The 21,205-nt window shown below is 42.0% G+C and overlaps 1 long non-coding RNA gene across 2 annotated transcripts in view; it reads right to left on the reverse strand.

Moving 5' to 3' along the window:
• Nucleotides 1–916: 916 nt before the first annotated feature.
• Nucleotides 917–21,205, reverse strand: part of LOC134486356 (uncharacterized) — a 52,046-nt gene continuing 31,757 nt past the window's right edge. For both annotated transcript variants that reach the window (XR_010065174.1, XR_010065176.1), the window contains exon 2: nucleotides 917–1,463. This is a non-coding gene — a long non-coding RNA (uncharacterized LOC134486356). The remainder of the gene's footprint in view (nucleotides 1,464–21,205) is intronic.

The following is a 21,205-nucleotide window of genomic DNA, read 5'->3' on the forward strand; positions in this document are numbered from 1 at the left end:
AATCTTGGTGCAGACTGTAAGACAGATGAGTGTGAAACTCACCAAGAAAGCTTCAGGTGAGAGACATGCATAAGGTTGCCCACCAGTGCATCAGGAGGAGACAAGACGCCATTATCAGAGCCTACACACAACCCTCATTACAGAGCAACTGTCAATCATCCTCAGCAAATCACTTTCCTATTTTGAAATCTTTAGCTTAAACAGCATCTCCTGGTATTGTGATAGACATATTCCTGGGCCAAATGAATTTTATAAAATTGTAAGTTATAATTCTGAAATGCAAAGTAGTTCAACTCAACTACTGCATAATTCTGACTTAAGTAATTTGTGTGTAGTGTTATCTCTAAGTGACTTCATTATGTAAGTACAAAGGATAGCACTACTGTTCTGTAATGAAGAAACAGATACTCTGAGGGATTGTATGCCTATTTAGGACTGGCAAAACTCACACAAACCAAAACAAAAAAATTATAATTGAAATCAAATATTTGTTTCTCTATCAAAGTACCCTAGTGTTCTAATACCTTTCTATGGCAGTTACTTACCAGATAATGTGTGATATTTAATTTTATGCGCCAGTTAAGAGTTACATTGGCTAACTGGAGAACTAGCATTCTTGGTGTGTCTGTAAGAATTGCCTCGGGGCTGGGGATTTAGCTCAGTGGTAGAGCGCTTACCTAGGAAGTGCAAGGCCCTGGGTTCGGTCCCCAGCTCCCGAAAAAAAAAAAAAAAGAATTGTCTCTCTGTACGAGATGAGTATTTGAACCTGAGTAAAGAAACATTACCCTCACCAGTGTGGATAGACGTCATCCAATCAACTGGAGGATGACTGAACAAAACCAGAGAGGGAGAGGAAACTTTCTCCTCTTCTTCCACCAGGAAATCCAGCTTCTAATCTCAGAGATCAGAGTTCCTGTTTCTTTTCGTCTTTCATTTTACTTTATTTTATTTACTTTTTAATCATTTACTTTACATCCAGCTCACTGTCCCCTGCAGTCACCCCCCACAATCCTTCCCTCCCCTTCTCCTCTGAGCAGGCAGGGTCCTCTCTTGGTATCCTTCCACCTTTGGTATATCATCTCCTACTGAGGGTAGACAAGGCAGCCCAGCTAGAACATATCTCAACTATAGACAGCAGCTTTTGGGTTAACCCCTGCTCCAGTTGTTCAGGTCCCACATGAAGACCAAGCTGCATATCTGTTACACATGTTCAGGGAAGCCTAGGTCCAGCCTGTGTATGTTCTTTGGTTGATGGTTCAGTCTCTGAAAGTCCCAGTGGTCCAGGTTAGTTGACTGTTGGTCTTCCTGTGGAGTGCCTATCCCCTTCAAGGCCTGCATTTCTTCCTCCAGTTCTTCCATAAGAGTTCCCAAGCTCCATCCACTGTTTCATTGTGGGTGTCTGCATCCCTCTGAGTCAGTTGGTGGGTGGAATCTCTCAGAAGACAGCCATGCTAGACTCCTGTCTGCAAGCATAACAGAGCATTATTAATAGTGTCAAGGGTTTGTGCTTGCCCATCATATGGGTCTCAAGTTGGGCTGGTTATTGGTTTGTAATCCTCAGTCTCTGCTCCATCCCCCATCCCTGCATTTCTTTCAGGCGGGATAAATTTTGGGTCAAAAGTTTTGTGGATGGGTTGGTTTCCCTATCACTCCATTGGGGTTCCTGTCTGGAAACAGGAGGTTCCTGTTTCTAAGGTCTTCCTGTTCCAGCAATTATACTGGAAGCCCCAGGTAGTTTCTAGGCCTTTGTATTTGAAGTGAATGGCAGCCACCAATTATCTACTTGTAGGCATGGGTCATGGGACTTCTCGACTTTCCTAATGGCATGAGCCCGTTAGTTCCCACGTTTGGAAGTGTGTGTGTGTGTGTGTGTGTGTGTGTGTGTGTGTGTGTACATATGGAGATATATAGATACAGTTGACTCGATGTTGATATACACAGATTATAAAGATAGAAAGAGATGGAAATGAAGATTCTAGATATCATGTGTGTGTAGAATACACTGGCTAAACCACAGTGCTTAGCAGTACAGGCTGCTACTGTCTATAGCTGTGTGGCCTCAGGATGAAGTTTCCTTGGAAGGAAAAGAAGGCTGAAGAACTGCTTCACGAGCTTGGGCCAAAAGTATCCGACAAAGGTTCTTCATGTCTAATTGACTATATAGAATTTATCAGACACTTTTATTTAAGTTCAGGGGTGCTTAGAAATATAGCTCTCTATATTCTCGAGAGGAAATTGAAATTTGTCTCTATTCAAAATAAAATAACAACAATCAAAATAAAAACTAAAGTCTGACTCAGATCTGATACAAGATTAATAGTATTTTCATGAATTTACTTTTCTGGGACTTGGAATTTACCGGACAAATGGAAGATGCTCATAAACACCTATTACAGAAGAAATACTGATGAAAAATGAAAGAAAAGAAGTGAAAGGACAAAGGAAAAGAGGGACCGGCAAGAACGCAGACAGGAAAAAATTACAAAGTGGGTCTTGGGTTTTTGCGAGGAGGTTGTTTGTTTGTTTAATTGGTTGCTTGTTTGGTTTGGTTTTCCAGACAGAGTTTCTCTGTGTAACAGAGACGTTGCTGTCCTGGACTCACTTTGTAGATCAAGCCAGCCTCAAACTCACAGAGCTTGCCTGCCTCTGCCTCTTGAGCACTAAAATCAAAGGTGTGTGCCACCATGCACTGGCTAAGTCTTCATTTTAACTTCACTATTAGTTCTTCAGTATATGGTAAAAGATGGGCATTCATTCATGATGTCTTACATGGAGTTCCCAATAATGGGGGATGGGGCAGCAACTAGATACCTCATGCTACTAAATAAAAACCCTCATGCCAGGAAAGGGCTACCTAATTTTTTTGAGCTAATGACCAGTGGGATTCCATAGAATGCCAGACATTGCATTGTCACCTCCAGAGCTTGATGCTAAAGACACCACCACATACTCGAGTCATTGAAGATAAAAAAATCAAGCAGGTATTGATCTAAAGCTTCATCACTACTAAACTAACTAGCGTTCATAGTGCTGGAAGGGGCTGTGCTTACCACCAAAGGAAAAAACTAATGAAGTCTTACTCATCTCAGAACCCAAAGAGCTACAATAATAATTGTCCTAGCACAATGTGCACACAAACAATAGTGACGTGAATTTTATGGGCATAACTATCCATGCTCTGACTGGATTTAAGGCCTACTCCATAACATGGAACCCAGGCCTGGAACTGTTATTTAGGATAAAAACCCTTGTCTACATAGGTCATAAGCCCTAAATGTTAATCTACTGATATTATGCTGCAAAATGGTATTTAAATGACTCCTAGGGACTTATTCCTATACCCTTAAATCAATGCATCTCTCAACCTTCATAAGAAAATCTCCTTGTACCAGATGTCCATTAACACGGAGACCCACCCTGGCCAATGTTCAGACAATAGGAGACCTTGGAGTGCTCAGCCCCAAATGGGATCTATTTACCATACTCCTTCCCCCAAGAGTTAGAGAAATGTGAAAGAAAGAAAGAGAGAACAGAAAGATTGTAAGAGCCAGAGAAAAAGAGTTTAGGAACACAACAGGTAAATTACACACCCAAACATGTAGCAACTGTGATAGCATGAGCAAGATCTGTACAAACTCACTCCAGACAAAATCCCAATGTGGGAAGGATGAGGTAGCAGAAAGTCCTGCCCCAAACTGAGGAGTTATTGGCATCTGATAGCTGCTAGAAGAAGATGATTCCATCTTCTTTAAGGGTGTGATTCATGAGAGGTCAACCTCATTATGGGGCAGGCCCCGTACCCAAGAGTATTTGATCAACATGAAATGAACTTGACAGTTGACAATGAGTGAGTGTTTGTGTGTGTGTGTGTGTGTGTGTGTGTGTGTGTGTGTGTGAGAGAGAGAGAGAGAGAGAGAGAGAGAGAGAGAGAGAGAGGAGGAGGAGGGAGGGAGGGAGGAGGAAGAAGAGGAGCGGAGAGGACACAAAGTTGAGGATAGTGAGGTGGGGTGCATCTAGGAGGAGGTGGAAGAGGGCATAAATTGGATACAAATACAATGTATGAAATTCTCAAAGAGGGGTTGGGGATTTAGCTCAGTGGTAGAGCACGTGCCTAGCAAGCGCAAGGCCCTGGGTTCGGTCCCCAGCTCCGGGAAAAAAAAAAAAAGAAAAGAAGAAATTCTCAAAGAATTAATGAAAAAGTCTTTTTAACTCAAGAAACAAAAGCATAGAGACCAATCTATAGCAGCATTAAATAAAGAGAGGAATATGTAAAGATCAATGTGGCCAACTTTTCCAGGTCTCTATATATATATATATATATATATATATATAGAGAGAGAGAGAGAGAGAGAGAGAGTAACAAAGAGGGAATAAATTTTTTTTCTTTTTTCTTTTTTTCGGAGCTGAGGACCGAACCCAGGGCCTTGCACTTCCTAGGCAAGCGCTCTACCACTGAGCTAAATCCCCAACCCCGGGGATAAATTTTTAAAAGAAAGAAGAGGAGGATCACATGGTCCTCAGAGGATATAGAGACATAATGAATTTATTTGGGGAATAAGTTTGTGCATATAATTTGCCTTGAGTTCTTTGGCACAGAGGTGGGGTCTAAAGAAAATGATACAGCAAAACTTTTAATAAGAGCACTATGCTTCTTCCTCACCACAAAATTTACTGTAGAATCAAAGGACTGTGCTTTTATGCGGCCTTTACAGGAAAAGCAAGACATAGGCAAGAAATAAATTATCTACCATTGATTGGCATGGAGAGCCTGAGCTTATCGAACTAATACTTTATTAGTATGCTCTAGCTCAAATGATGTTGATCTTTTATTGTTCTTGTGGTAACTCTTTATTTTAAGTATCTTATCATTATGAATTCATTTAGCATTGATTACAATAGCACTGATCATAAAGAATTAATTTGGCATTACCGTGTATGTCATATGCCCTTATATAAGAGTTTGGCCGTAATTCAAAATTAATTAATATGGCCAAGTTTATTGCTTTGCTGTTGTGCATTTTTTAATGTCTCTAAGATAGGTTTTCAGCAGGTGTGCCACAGTAAGAGCAGATCTTGGGCATTCTGCTTTCAATGTCAAGCCCATGCAGTAAGAAATAGTACATTTGTCCTTTGCTTTTTGTTTGTTTGTTTGCTTTTATGTCTCAGGACATTTAGAATTCCAGGCCAGCATTCAGGATAAACGAAAGTTTGAGTCCTGAAGATTGGTTATGGGTGCTGGGTCTTCCCGTCCACTTGGTATACCTGGACTGGATAGCATAAGTACGTTTTCTTTTACCTCTTGTCAATCAATACCTTCTGTCTCTCACCAACTCTTCCCTCTGATAATGTAGAGAATCACCAGACATCAGAACACTGTAAGTAAAATTGCTGAGCTTGGATGCATGGCAATCAAACTTCACAATCTAATCAAATGCCCCATTTCTGGGATGCCTCCCCGTGGCCTTCCATTGAAAATCCACTCAGGAGCCAGGTTGGTGGCTCAGCCAGCGAAGGCTCTTGCCACCAAACCTGACTAGCCAAGTCTGACTGCAGAGCCCACATGGCTGAAAGACAGAAGTGACTCCCTCAAGTTGCCGTCCAATCTCCACATGTACACCACGGCATGTGCCCACTCACACATACTCACTAAGTACTGTCTTTAAATTCTCTTTCTATTGCTGTTGCTATTCTGTCCCTACAGTGGCACAGGCAAGTTTATTAGGATGTTGTGTTGGGGATAACTGGGTTAGAGGGTCAATATATGTCTGCTATGACAAAACATAAACTGTCTGGAAACCTCAAACATGCTGAAAAAATCTTTAAGGCTGTCGTCATTCTTCTTGGAGGTATATCCCTGTGTGTGCCTGTAAGGCCACTGGACTGATTCATCTCTTCATGAGACTTCATTACTAGTCAAGCCACTACAGAAAAGTACTCCCACTGAATAACATATTGGAGTTTTAAAGAACAGCTTCCTCCTGAGGGACAGCCTGGAGTATGGGAGCCATGTGGAATGCCATCATAACAGATTCAAGAATACAAGGGGCCATCTCAGCTACCAGGAAGGAGCAACAGAACACATCGAACTGACTTGGAATCTCAAAGAAACATGGCGACTAAGGACAGGGCAAGATTAGCCAGAACAACTACCACAGACCGTCTGGGTGGAGTCCAAGGCTAGTAGCTGAGTATTGGAATTCTAGGCAATTCCAATTATATCACTTGTGATTTTTAACAAATCCAAAATTAGAATACAGCAGAAAAGACTGGAAATACAGTCCTTGGCCTTGTAATGACTTAGCCAGTAGCCAGGACACTCACACTTGAGCTGCACAGAGCAGTCTCTGTAAGTGAACCTCTTGTACAATGGGCAGACAAGGCCACGCATGGTCAGATCCCGTGCAGTCAGAGACTTCCAGGACAATACTGCATCACCAGGTGCTTGGTGGGGTTCCTACTCAGCTTTACCAAAAACAAACAAACAAAGCCTTTAGAATACAAAAACTGGTTCCTTCTTGCCAAATATATACCATATAACATACTCACAACCCTTCAAGAAGGCACAGGGTCAAGGGCCCAGGATCTGACCCAGGTTTAGAATGTTTGCCCAGCATACTCAAAGTCCCACCTCAGTCCCTAGCAACATGAGCAAAGGAAAAGAGAAAGGAACCCCTAGGCTAGTGTTTTCCATGTAACCCCTCGGTGAGAGTTCAAACCCTCCCTGGGAGAGGCTTTCTGAACAGTGGTGGGAGGTACTATTATCATCCTGAATTTAGTATCAAAAATTTCCTAATACAAACAAGGAGGATATTCTGCTCTTTCTGTCTGGTATGAAGGTGTACAAACCTCTATTCTTAGTTCTAATTATGGAGATCTTTTTATTTATTAAATTTCTTTATTTTTATCTTGCGACTCAATACCAGCTCTTCCTCTCCCCGCTGCAGACATCCTCTTGGTGAAAAGTAGCAGCTACTCAAGTAAGACAGCCCAGCTGTGGAACATAGGAAACCTCAAGTCCAGATTCTGCCTGTCCCGTCGGGTTAATTAAAGTTTTTAAGCAAAGTGAAGATTGAAGTAAACTGAAGCAATCAGTCCTTAATGCCTTAATGTAGCATGTCCCTTGATTGTAGGTGTCTTGGGGTGCCTTGGTGACTGCAGTGATGTCACTAAGGGGTTCAGTATCTCCCAGTGTCTGTAAGAGGGGATTCTTTGTTTCTGCTATGGGAAGCAGTAACAGAGACTTGCAGTTCTCCAGTATAACACAGGATTTCCCAGAACACTGACTAACGGAACCAGTCGGAGCCTTATTGATGGAGTAGCACAGTGAAAACCCAGGTTTATTGATAAGGAGCTCCACAAGAGGAGAAAAGGCAAGAGCGGGTACCAAAAGATGCAAAGGCCCAGGAAACAGGGAGGCGGTGTGGAGGAGAATGCGGAACCAGAGATTAAGTGCAAAAGATCAACAAAGAAACGAGGGCTATGCCAACAGCCTTTTCCTTCTGTTTGCAGGTTTTAATAGCCACCAGTGTCTCTCAGCATTCCGCTTCCTCAGAAAGACAGTATCAGAGTGCTGGGACCGATTTCTTAAAATTGTACTGGCAAAAGATAAACAATGCTCAAGATATAGACAGACATTTTATCCAGAAGCAAAGGGAAAACACACGGAAGGCAAATCCTCTGTCTCACAGTTGCGAGCTGACTAGTTACCCAAAATGAGCTCACGGCAAAATCACTCCCTTCCCTCCAGAGGCACCGCTCACCAACTGGGTATAACAGACACTGGCCGGCGCCTGAACTTCTCTCCTCCAATTAAGCTGCACAACCTGTTAGCGTTCTGCCAATGGACGCTATTTACTTAGGTTCTGCGTAACTTGCCAACTGTTCACTCTGTGGAATTCCCAGCAACGAGAAAGGAACAATTGGGGGAAATTGTTGTTCACATCCTTTCTTTAAAGTTTCCATAGCAGAAGGGCATGCGTCAACGTGGAGCAGATGCGCTGAGACCAAACGCTCTCTTCCTCATGATTACAGTGGGTTCTACCTGTGGATAGGCAAGCTAATTCCACCGCAAATGTGCAAGAGAGGGTAGTACTAACATACAATGTGTGGTCCTGGAGGCTTTGTTCCCACATAATAGGGTGCTTCATTTCACAAGAACTGGCACGCACAGAACACTGAAGCAAACAGCCCTGTGTGTCGGGATCAGGAGCTGCCTGTACGGCTTACAGAATGCCCTGGTTCACGGTGATGTTGACAGAAATAGTGTGGCATTTCTTATTCAGCGTTGGAAAGTAATGATTCTTTCTCCTCAATGTGCTCAGTGACTCTGCACCCTATTGTTTTCTGCCATTTGAAAACGCCCGAGGATGTCATTATAACTACATGTATCAATATTAAACCTTTGCAAACAGTTGACTAAATGAGCTGTTATTATCTTTGTTTCTGAAAATAGTGTACCTTTTTACTTCATTTATCAGTAACTAGGTGTAGTCAATTGCTCTCTGGTATTGATCCCAACATCTATACCAGTCACAGACTACCTTTCCTCAAGGTCATTGTGAGGTCGGGTTATGATCAATATGAATTGACTGTCTGCAAATAAATTTATGTGGCTCACATAATTGCAAGTAATGCCTTTTTTCAAATTAAGGTGGGCCATTTTATGAAGCATATGTGTTTGAAACATTAACAGTAACATCATCCAAGTCTGCATAATGAACCAATCTCGCTAGAATTTACAAGTCCTCCCTGTATCACTGAAAGCTGTGTAAACTCCCTGATAACCATTTCTAAATAACACCTGCAGAGTTTCAGGCTCCGGGTTTAGTGTCGGTGCTGATTATGTTTCCCAAGCAATGGCATCTTTATCTCCAATTTTCAATTCTCATTTCTATCAGCACTGTTTCAAAAAGTTCACAGTAAAACGTATAGCCATCCCAGTCAGAGGACCATATTTGGTAAAAAAAAAAAAAAAAAAAAAAAAAAAAAAAAAAAAAAAAAAAAAAAACGAACAAAACAACCACCAAAATAAAAAATAAATAAATAAATAAATAAATAAATAAATAAATAAATAAATAAAAAAAAACCTTTCTAGAACAGAAGCATCAGCAGTGATGTGGAGTATAGAGTGGATTCCAGCGCCATGCCTGAGTGTGGGCCCCCCACACTGGGAGACACACTTGTGATCAGCCTGCTAGCCACTGGATGTCACTGATGCTTACATAAATGGAGCTTAAGGGGCATTTATCTGACTGTAAAAATCATGACTTCAGTAGAAAGCAGTTTAGCTAGAAACATTTCACTCAGGCAATTTCTAATTTCAGAAAGATAGGCTCATAAAGCCCACAAAGGCGATACCCAACTTCAAGCGTGATTAGCTTTAGTTGTTTGTTTCAGCTTTAACTGGGGTATGAATAAATAGCAAGTTTTGGGGGGTGCACTCCATATGACAGCAGCTGACACTCTCCTTTAAAGGGACACCAACCAATCAGGGTTGCGACATCTTAGAATGCCCATCAGCAGCTCTAAACCGTAGGGCAGTGACTTGGAATCTCCTTTTGATTTTATGAATATTATGTTCTTGTTTAACAGCGTTCCACATTTCACTATTTTCCTGGAGTTAAAAAACAACAAAAAAGAGAAACAAGATTATTTTGAAGCACTAAAGTGTACTTTTCCAGTAAAAATTATTTTGCCTCAGATTTTAAACTAGTAAAGAGTAATTAATGGTGGCAAGTGTCAGAAAAGCATCATGGGGTGTGTCGTGAGCAAAATGGCTTCCACCACACGATTCATTCTCAAATCGAATGGTAGCAGAAGAATATAATTTTTCTTGGCAGTTGTAGGCATTCTCTTTCTGGGCTATGTGAAGAGAACCAATCAGGAATATGAGTATATGGTCTACCGTGTAAACTGCAGTGGGCTGGGAAGGTCTAACTAAATGAAGGTTTATCTTTTGTCTCTCATGTAGGCACAAAGCAAACGTAGTGTGTGAGTGGCTTGGAGAGAAGGCACAACAGAAGAGCGAAGAATTATGACAAATGACATTGCACCAGGCACGCTGCTGTCCCGAGCTTGAGCCATTTGAGAAGCTATTTTGAATTAATAACGCATGCCATCGTGATTACATTTGCTTAGCAGAAACATTTTAAGAAATAACAGCCTGCAGACGGAGTCTGAAACAATAGTCCTCTGCCCTTCCATCGCACATAATTGTCATTTTTCTGTGGAGAGAAGAGGTTCAAAACCCACTCTAACTGAAGCCCAGGTTCCTGTTTACTGGTGTTTGTATATTCACGTGTGCAACGAAATCGAATTAGTGTCCCCTCCCCAAGTAAGATATATTATTGAAAATACAGACGTACAAAGACTGCATCGTCCGGTGTCAGCTGACATCGTTAGAACGGAAGCTTCCGAGTGGGAAATGGCGAGCAGGACAAGGTAAACTAAAATTCATCTGACACCCAACAAGTCATCCGCAAAGGTGAAAGGAAGCAATTGCATGGCATCGCGTCTCATCTCCCCACACCACGCAAAAGAGGGTGAAAACCAAGAAAACGTCCTCTGTGTTAGAAACTTCTATCTGTGGCTAAGCTGACTGGAAAGCAAAGTGCCGAGCCCACTCCCACACGGCAAGCTAACGGGTCCCAATCTGTTCTTAGTTCAGGAAGCGGGAACACGTGGAGTCCCACCTGTGGACAAATCAATGCTTGGTAAAAGGCAGGAAGACAGCGCTCCAAGGACTTTCCTGGCTCTCTTAAACTGCATTTCCACCTTAAATCAGTGCCGAGCGCAGCAGCAGTAGGTAAGGTGGTCAACGCAATTAAATTCAAAACCTGAATGTATTGAACTTTCTGCAATTATACATGGGTCATCTCTGGACAATATGTTGGCCATCTGGTAGCATCTGTGGCAGTGTCTCTAATAGCGGTCCTGCTGTGGCTCCAGGCCATGGCAGGCCGTGCTAAGCAGGTCACATGTTGTGTCTTTCAGCCATATTTAGGTCACAATTTGGGGTAAGAGAAAGCCGGAATTATCCTTTTTGCACAAAGGCAATAAAATGAATAATCCCTTGTAGGTATCTTTTGCTTTGCTAAGTAGAGAAGGGTAGGCTTCGCAGTTTTGTTCTACTTTTCATCCCAACTTGTATAAAAGGGAAAATATATTTCAAATGTTAATGCATTTGTCTGTAAGTCATCTCCCCACACCTCAAAAAAAAAGAGAGAGAGAGAGAATCTTTTAAAAACTAGTAGTATGCCTATTTGTCCTTAATGAAAGTAAATCATAGAAAGAGAAATTAAAAATTATTCATCAGTCCTTGGATCATGGATAAAATGCAGACTAACCTGGGAAGTTAGGTAGATGTAGTAAAAATTTTGGCAAGAGGGGGTGATTTAAAAGTATACCTCTTTCAAACAGGAATATCATCAAATTGCACACCGTTGTGAATGCTTATGTCTTTGGGTTTCATTGATTCGCAAAATGTGTGATACACAATAGGTTTGCATGTAAACAAAAATATCTGTACCACTGACAAATGAGGTGCTTGACTTCCAGAATAACATCAAGATGTGTTCACAAAATAAAAATCTGTTTCAGACCTTCTGATATCAATACAAGGCTTCAGCTTGTAATATTTACTGATTACCGCTGGAAATAAACAACTCCAAAATGCACATTTTTAATAGTGAGAACCGTATAAATATTACTCAAGTTGATCTGATATAGATTTTAAAACGCAATATGGAGAAGACTCTAAGTCCGACATAAGCAATTCCAGTTTGACATCAATTAGTGAGTAGCTTTTACTCTTATAGACATATTTATAATGGAAAGGAGTGCATTTAGACTTTAAGGTCCTGCCAACTAATCAATTTGATGAACTAATTGATAATAAATGTTAATTGACAACTAACAGCAGTCAATTAATTGCATTCCAAATGCAGCTCCGGGAAGCTGAGCTGATCATTACTCCAGCTCGGTCTTCTGAAACATTAGCTCAGCAATGACTTTGCAATAGGCTATGAGGGTCGAAGTGGGCTAGCCTCTTCCTGAGAAGGATGGCAAGCATCTCAGAGCTCATGCTCACACGAGAAGCAGCTCCCTAATTTCCTCTCTCTCTAGTGCCAGGAGTCTTTCTACCAGACAGTATGGCTTTTCCAAAACCTCCTGCCACTTAACTAAAAGACAGCCTCAACTTTTAGTGTAGCTGTATGTGGTTCCGGAACTTTCACATTTAAGAAGTGATTCATGTGAAACTGTAGCAAGAAGGCGATGGCTCATTTCCTGTGTTCCTACAGTTAGCTCAAAGAACCTGTGGGAGGTACAGAGTGAGTGAATTGTGTAATACTGAATCCTAAAATAATTGTTTGCTGAAATTTCAAATATTGCTGGATTTGAACAGTTGATGCATACAAGCAAACAAACAAACAAAAGCTACAACTTAATTTGAACGTCATGCCTGCAGTCTCCAAGTGAAACGTATCTGTAGTTGCAGCAGTCAAGGATGGTTGAACTTGTTGTCCATTTGGGTAGAGGTGTTTTCATCACTTGACTTCCTCCTGGCTGCTTCAGTACTACCTCTCCTGATGGTCCATTCTGGTCACACTTCCAAATCCCACACAGCTGCCGTTTTCCACGCTCTAATCGTCTATACAGTCTCATTTTTCCTCACAATGCATAGCACTCCCTGCCATGACATCTTCCCCTGTTTCTTCAACAGATAGCTCATTGGGTTAAGCATCGCTTCAGTGGGGATGGCAGCAGTCATTGTGAATCTTTGCTCTCTAACCCATACATCTAGAGAGTACTTGATAGTGAGATAAACCAGTCTGGAAATCACTCGTCCACCTGAAGCTCTAAGCAAAAACACAGCCCTTGCTATTGACAGGCACTACATTCCCATATGCAACCAAGCAAGGGTCAGAAATGCTTATGAAGAGCAGAAGAGATGGGAAGGCAGATAAGAAGGCCCAAGTTCTATTTCTTATAACCACTTATAAATATATAGGTTCAGGAATAACAACCTTCTTCTGGACCAACTCAGGTTTCTACCTACTGTCACATGTGCAGACACACACACACACACACACTATTAAAAACAAAATAAATCTTTAAAAATATTTAGGAAACAAGCACAACATCTTTCACTGAAAATGTACAAATTTTTTTTCTTGATATTCTCCAAGTACTTAAATACAAGAATCACGTACCCTTTACATTGTTCTAGGACGATATATGATTTTTCACTATACAGAAGAATATGGCAACAATACATGTCATATAAGGAATTGCACATCCAGGGGTTTAGTGTCTACAGAGGGCTCTAGGCTCTAAGAGATGACAATGTCTAACACGGGCAATATATAGTGGGAGGAAGAGAAAATTATCAAGAGAACTGGAGAGCCCAAACCCTGCCTTGGCTCCGTGTGACTTGTCACATCAGGAAAAAACACTCCACCTCTCTGGGACCTGGTTTTCATAACAGAAATAAAGATCTTGACAGGATGGTCTCCTCACTAGAGGGTCTCCATGATTTTGTTATTAATTTTTCTTATTTGAAAGAAAACAATTCTCCATTGTTCTTTTCTGGATATGTTCTCCCTTGGGGGATGAAAAAAGTAATAATACAATAGAATCATGTGTGTTTCATCAAGACTGTTACCTCAGAAGTCTTTATGGAGTTAGTAAATGTCACCATAAAGTTAAATAAATGGCAGCTGAGGGAGAAATGAGTAAGGAATACAGGGAGAGGCCAGAGACTTGAAATGAAATTTCAAGTGAGATGTGAGATTTGAAGAGACAGCTGGAGCAAAGGAGGCTCTGACAGGAATTAGAGGAGTTTGGGGGTCAAAGGAAGATGGGGAGACTGTAAAGGTGAAACCAGCAGAAAGCAAGGCACTTTTCAAATTTTTGGATTTCCAACAATACCATGTAATTGAGTGGTTTAATTTCAAGTAAAGGGAACAACCATAATTCTGAAAGAGACACGAAACAAATGCCCGTGGGGGTGTCGGCGCCGTGGAGGTGCTGAGAGCGTTGTAAGCAATAGTCCCACACTTTCAGGACATTTAACAACATCTCCGGCCCATCGGAGGAGTGAGCGGGACTCAGAACAAAGACTGGGCTCTAGTCGTGCGAATTTTTACTTCCCCGTTGCTTTCTTGGATCCGATCCAAATCAAACTCCCCAAGTCCCTAATATTCTGACCAGGAGAGACAGGGTGACTTTCAAACACAACTACAAGGGAAAAGACAGTTTCCCCCAAATGAATATGAACAAAGGGTGTCTACGACCCTGCTTTGGAAGGCAGTTTGTTGGCTTCTTCCCTATCTTTCCGTACTCACCCTGCTCTGGTCTGTATTTGTGTTTGTAAAAGGGGAAAAAAAGTGTATGAGAAGCTGGCCCGGTGACCTGAAGTCACTCTTCCATTTTCCTGCTGAATGCTAAGATGATATGCAGATAGCCTGGGGTAAGTGGGAAATCCTATTCCACATGGGAGAAAGCCATAAACTCATGGATTGTCATTGTCACGGGCGAGTTCAGATATTATTTCAATAAACTCCTTTGAGCAACATAATCTATGAGTTTATTAAAAGACCCTCAGGTTTACTTGATGGACTATAAATAATCTATATGCTCTTTCAAACAAAACATTCAGATGACAGAGCAAAGGCATTCAGCTTTTCCCTCAACTTCCATTAGGAGCAGGTCTGTTTGCTGCCAACGCAGCCTCCTGATGCATTTGCTGGGGTTGGATGGGATCCTAATGAGGCTCTGTGACAACAACCACATCTGGATTTCCCACCGCCTCTGAGTGGCAGGTGAAAGAAGGTTCGAGAGGATGCCAACAAGCAAAGCTATTCCTTTCTATCCTGTTGTATACAGCAAGTGTTTTCATTTGTCCCCCCTTCCTGCTCCTCCAAGGAGAACTATCCACTTCCAAAATTCTCCTTGAGATGCACAACGTGGGCTCAGATCACACCCTCCCTCTCTTTCCTCTGTCTTCCTCTTCCTATCCTACCTCATTTCCCCACTTCCGCTTTCTTGAGATCCTAAGAACTTGAAGAGTGACCATTAGAAGCTGCTAATTTATTGTGTCACGTGACCTCGAAGCACTCTTTTAGGCTCAGTAAGTATAACTTGCTTATACTAAGACATTACAGGTAACCCCCAAATCTCAGATCTCATTCAAAAGCAAGCCAAAGAGGAGACTCTCTCAAAATGTTCTCTGGTGGCCTAAGCCTTTTATGAACAGGATGCGACTTCTTGTGTTCACATTTCCCACAAAGCTGAGCCTGGGTTTCATGTGAGCAAAGACTGAAATGAACTGAATGAGTTCTAGAGGATGGGCTGATTGTAAGGGCAGAATATAAATATATTACTAAATAATACGACGCTAGCACCAATATAGAAACGAGGTTTTCAGAGCTAAAGGCAGTGCAAAAAAATAATTACAAGGATAAAAAACACATTTGAGACCAAAGCCTGGAGGCCCTTAGAGAAGAGTGAGGAAGGGTGAGAACTTAGCCCACGTCAGCCATGTGGGGAGAGAAGATGGCTCCACAGAGGGCACGTTTGAAGGACATAGCCAGAGTCTTAATAAGAAGAGTAGAAGAGTCCCAACAGAGGGTCATTATAAAAATATTAACTTTGAAAATAATATAATTACATAACAAAAAGAAGGCTTCAAGCCACGTTTTTCCCAAAGCAGTTGGTCCTCTTCTGCTAATTAGGATCCATCTTGTGCCCTCCCTCCTCAGGCGTCCTAACACACATTAGGAAATGGGCCTGATTTTACAGTCACTCACACCCATAGCATCAACCCAGACTGCTTGGGACAGATACGGTGTTATAAAGAAGAAAGCTAAATGTCCTCCTGAGAAACTAAAGATTTCGGTGATGGTAAGAAATGAATCTGCCAATGCCAGGCTCAGGACCAACTGCAGAAGCGCTCCACTGGGCTCTGGAGCTGGTTGTTCACTTGGGTACTTGGGGAGTGGGGGCTGCTTGTATTTTCTTAACTCTTTTTACCCCTATTTTAAACACTTTTGAAATTTATTCTCTCATACTTATCTTAGTTTATTCTCACATCCGGACCCAAGTTTTCTATCCCTTCTCTCCTCCCAACCTTCATTTCTCCTTAGGAAAGAGCAGGCCTCCCAAGGATACTAACTAAACACGCCATGTCACGTTGCAATGAGACCAGGCACCTCTCCTAGTATTAAGGCCAGATGGAGCAGCCCAATAGGAGGAAAAGGTCGGCAAAAGAGTCAGAGACAACCCACCGTCCCATGCCCGACCCCTGTCCCCACTGTGAAAGGTCTCAAAAGAAGGCCAAGCTATACAACATAAGGTACAAGGCCTAGGTCAGGCCCATGCAAGCTCCCTGGTTATCAGTCTCTGTGAGCCCCTGAGAGCCCACATTAGTTTATTCTGTGACTTTTAGTGTCCTCAACACCTCTGACTCTTACAATCCTTCCTCTTCCTCTTCGTCCTCCTTTTCCTCTTCCATGGAGAGCTCTGGAATTTTACAATGTTTTTGTAATTCCAAAATAATTTCAAAATGATAAGAAACAAAATCTAATGCAAATAAGATTGTACATCTTCACAACCATTGATTAGAAAGTAAGCAAAAGTAACGGACGTGAGCAAGAATTGTAAGAACGGTTGACTTTGTTATTAAGGTGACTGCTCTGTTGGTTCTGTTGCTCTTTCCTTGATATTGCTGACAATTAAAAGCAGAGCCTAGTGCATGCTAAGCAGACTTTTTTTGCCCACCACTGAACTACATCATCATCTGGTTTATTATTGAATCTTACTTTGGAGGTTATAGACTGACGTAAAGGAACACTTGTTATCATTTTCCATTGCTGCTGGGAGAAAAATAAAGAAGTGAGTTATTATACCAGCTTTATAGTGCTACAGATGGTACCAAGGGCCTTCTTATTCTAGGCAAATGCTCTACCACTAATCTACACTCCGAGCCCTAAGAAGTCGGTTTTCCTTGAGGAATGCAACTATACGGACTCCGTAGAGGCTTTGAAAGGAAGTGGTCAGATTCTTTCTGTCCTATGCTTTAATGGGAAGCCCTCACGGGACAGCTGCCAGTTTCAGACGTAAATATACCACAGCTCCTGTTTTTCAATTTTCATTTTATCTTACTCTTTTATGTGTACGAGTGTCTTTCATCTGCCTGTGTGAGAATCATGTGCATCCGGTGATTGCTAAGGCCTGCAGAGGGCATCAGATCTCATGGAACTCGAGTTAACAGATGTTTGTGAGCTTCCAGGTAGGTGCTGGGCGTCAAGCCTGAGTCCTCTGGAAGAGTAGCCACTGCTCTCAAGCACTGAGCCCATGATGATACTCCACGGTTCAGAGTTTTATCCAGAGGGTTTGGGTTTTTTTTAAAAACATAGTTTGTTACCAGAGTCCTGAAATTGTGATAACAGTATGATTCATGTACAAAGAGAAGTCAGATGAATTGACTGGTTATTCTCTCATATATTATATCCTGACGGCAGTTTCCCCTTCCTCTTCTCCTTCCAGTTCCTCCTCCTCCCCCTCCCCTCTGTGACTGTGTACTAGGTACAGAAAGGAATGTACATGTTCTGAATGAATTTCAGTGAAGGATCCACCACTCACACAGAGATAGCCAGTGTCACAAAAGATAAGTTAAAAGACCACTACTTGTACTGGCTGGTTTTATGTGTCAACTTGACACAAGCTAGAGTCGTCTGAGAGAAAGGAGGCTCAGCTGAGGAAATGCCTCCATGAGATCCAGCTGTAAGGCATTATCTCAGTGATCACTAGGAGAGGGCCCAGCCCATGGTGGGTAGGATCATAAGCCACAGAAAGCAAGACAGTAAGCAGCACCCCTCCATAACCTCTGCATCAGCTCCTGCCTCCAGGTTCCTGCCCTGCTCTAGTTCCTGCCCTGACTTCCTTTAGTGATGAACAGCAATGTGGAAGTTGTTGAGGTTTGGTCTTTTGCAAATTCTAAGTATTTGGCGTATTGCAATTCTTAAGTATGGCCCCGAAGACCTGGGTGTCCCAGAGACAAGAGAGTCAGCATGTAGACCCAAATGAGCTGTGTGACTTTGCACCCAAGTTATTTCTGATTGGTGATTGAGCACTGACAGTCAATAGCTAGACAGAAAAGACATAGGCAGGGTTACCAGGTAACCCAATCACATGGTATATACTCACTGATAAGTGGATGTTAGCCCAAAAGCTCAGAATACCCAAGATACAATTCACAAACTACATGACACTCAAGAAGGAAGACCAAAGTGTCTTCAGTCCTTCTTAGAAGGGGGAACAAAAATACTCACATGAGGAAATACGGAAACAAAGAGTGGATCAGAGACCGAAGGAAAGGCCATCCAGAGACTGCCCCACCTGGGGATCCAGCCCAAACCCAGACACAAAACCCAGACACTATAGCTGATGCCAAGAAGTGCTTTTCTGACAGGAGCCTAATATAGCTGTCTCCTGAGAGGCTCTGCCAGAGCCTGACAAATACAGAGGTGGTGCTTGTAGCCAACAATTGAACTGAGAATGGGGTTCCCAATGGAGGAGTTAGAGAAAGGACTGAAGGAGCTGAAGGGGTTTGCAACCCCTAAGAACAACAATACCAACCAACCAGAGCTCCCAGGAACTAAACCACCATCTAAAGAGTGCACATGGACAGACCCATGGCTCCAGTTGCATATGTAGTAGAGGAGGGCCTTGTTGGGCACCAATGGGAGCAGCAGCAGCTCATTCCCTAATTTCCTCTCTCTAGTACCAGAAGTCTTTCTACGAGACAGTATGGCTTTACCAAAACCTCCTGTGCTTTGGATTACCTTATGGAAAGTCACTACTAGTCTCCAAGAAAACAGCTGAGTCTTCTCTTTACACACTCCATAGCTTTTCCAGAGCCAATTAACTAAAAGACAGCCTCAACTTTTAGTGTAGCTGTATTTGGTTCCAGAACTTTCACATTCAAGTAATGATTCCTGTGAACCTGTAGCAAGTAGGTGATGGCTTATTTCCTGTGTTCCTACAGTTAGCTCAAAGAACCTGTGGGAGGTTATAGAGTGAGTGAATTGTATAATACTGAGCCCTAAAATTGTTGTTTGCTGAAATTTCAAATATTGCTGGATTTGAACAGTTGATGCATACAGTGTAGGGGAATTCCAGGGTAGGGAGGCAGGAAGGGGTGGGTAGGTGGGTGGGGGAACACCTTCATAGAAGAAAGGGGAGGGGGATGGGATAGCGGGATTCTGGAGGGGAAACCAGGAAAGGAGATAACATTTAAAATATAAATAAAAAATATCCAATAAAAGAAAGAAAAACTAGGTAAGAAATTGGACCTTAGGCAATAAAAGGATAAAGCCATATGATGCAACAAAAGATTCTTCTTGGGGTCTGTGTTGTTGAGGTTCTTGTTTTTGGTTTTTTGGAGGGTTTTTTTTTTGGGGGGGGGTGGGGGTTGGTTTCGTTTGGGCCTGTGTTTTGTTTTACAATTGCTTATGATCAACCCCAGAGCCTTGTGCTTGCTAGGCAAGTACTTGATCACTGAGTTACATGCCTAAGGCCTACACTCCTGTTTGAATCCCATGGTTGAAGACTCACACATGCTCGTCTTATCACATATACACAACTACACAGTCCCTCTACATTCCATTGTCTGGCCTTTATATGCTGTAACAAACTTCACCAAGGCTCAAGAAATTAGAACCAAGTGACAGTGACTCATGGCCAGAGTGAACTGACAGGTTATTTGGGAAGGTGACTGTCCACTTACTTCCTAAAGACACTCCAGTTTTCAAACGCTTCCTGACCTGAACCCTTGAGTCAGCATCATAAAGACTCTGAGCAACCAGTTGGAACCCATCTCAGGCAATATGTTATTAGGAGGGAAAGTGGTTGCAGGGCACTCGCAGCAAGCTACTGCCTGGATCAGCTGCCAGTCACCAATGAGGCAGCATCCCCCTTTTGGCAGTTGGCCAGAGGAGGGTGCTCTGTTGTTAGAAGACTGTCCAGGAAAGAGAAGAAAAGACAAATAGGCGACCTCTTTCCTTCCCATCTCACTTCAAACCTGCAAGGGGAGCCCTTGCGGTGTCTCTCTCTCTCTTTTTTTTTTTTTTTTTTTTTTGTCTCCTCTTGTCACTCTCTAGTCTTTGAACAATAGAGACAACAATGGTCTTGTCTAAATGATTTCACAGGCTATTATTCAGACACTCAACTTTTAACATTTCAATTTTGTCATTCTGTTTTCACACAAAAGGTGTACTTCTACAGTATAATGTTCCCAGAATTGTGTCAATGAGCAGTAATAGCTTTCAACATTAAGTTGATCATTAACAACTACATTATCTGAGCATAATCAGGACCTCAGCCTTTTGTGTGATTGCAGCATTACTGAATTTGAAGCTAATGGGAGGATGCACTCCTAACCACATATGAAAATATTTATATAGTAATAAAAGGTAGTGAGAAGCAAACAGTCTGAAACATTGCAAGTGAATAAAAAACACTTGGCTTTTCTTTCTAAAGGATGAGCGTCTGAAAAAGAAATAGGTAAATGTTCTTGGTACTATAGTATGCCTTTATCATAACATCATGTCCTTTAAAATCCAAGACGGAAGTTATTTTAGTAGTATTTTAAAGGAAAAACATTCAAATGGTGTGGGTTTTTTTACATTTATTTAGCTGAAAGGTGTTGTGATTTGAAAGAAAATGGCCCACATAGACCCAGAGAAAGTTAATGGAGGAGGTGTGGCTTGTTGGAGGAAGTGTGTCACTGGGGGCAGGCTTTGAAGTCTCAGATGTTCAAGTCAGGCTAGAGGCTCATGGTCTCTTCCTGCTGCCTGTGGATCCAGATGTAGAACTCTCATGATTCCCACCATGATGATAATGGACTAAACCTCTGAAACTGTAAGTCGGCCCCACTTTAATGCATTTCTTTATAAGAGTCGCTGTGTTCATGATCTTCAAAGCAATAAAAGTTCTCAGATGGAAAGGCTCTGCACAGGCCACTTGGTGTGCATGTAAAAATCAGAAGCTAACTCTTCGGAGTCAATTCTCTCCTTCTACCAAGTAGGCTCCAGATAAACTCATGCTACAGCTGATGAGAAGCATATTTTCCTGCTTGGACATTTTTTTTTAATTTCAGTCAATAACATGGAAAGAAAATTCTGTGTCATAATACTATGGATCT

Source organism: Rattus norvegicus, chromosome 3, assembly GCF_036323735.1.
Source record: "Rattus norvegicus strain BN/NHsdMcwi chromosome 3, GRCr8, whole genome shotgun sequence".
NCBI lineage: Eukaryota > Metazoa > Chordata > Mammalia > Rodentia > Muridae > Rattus > Rattus norvegicus.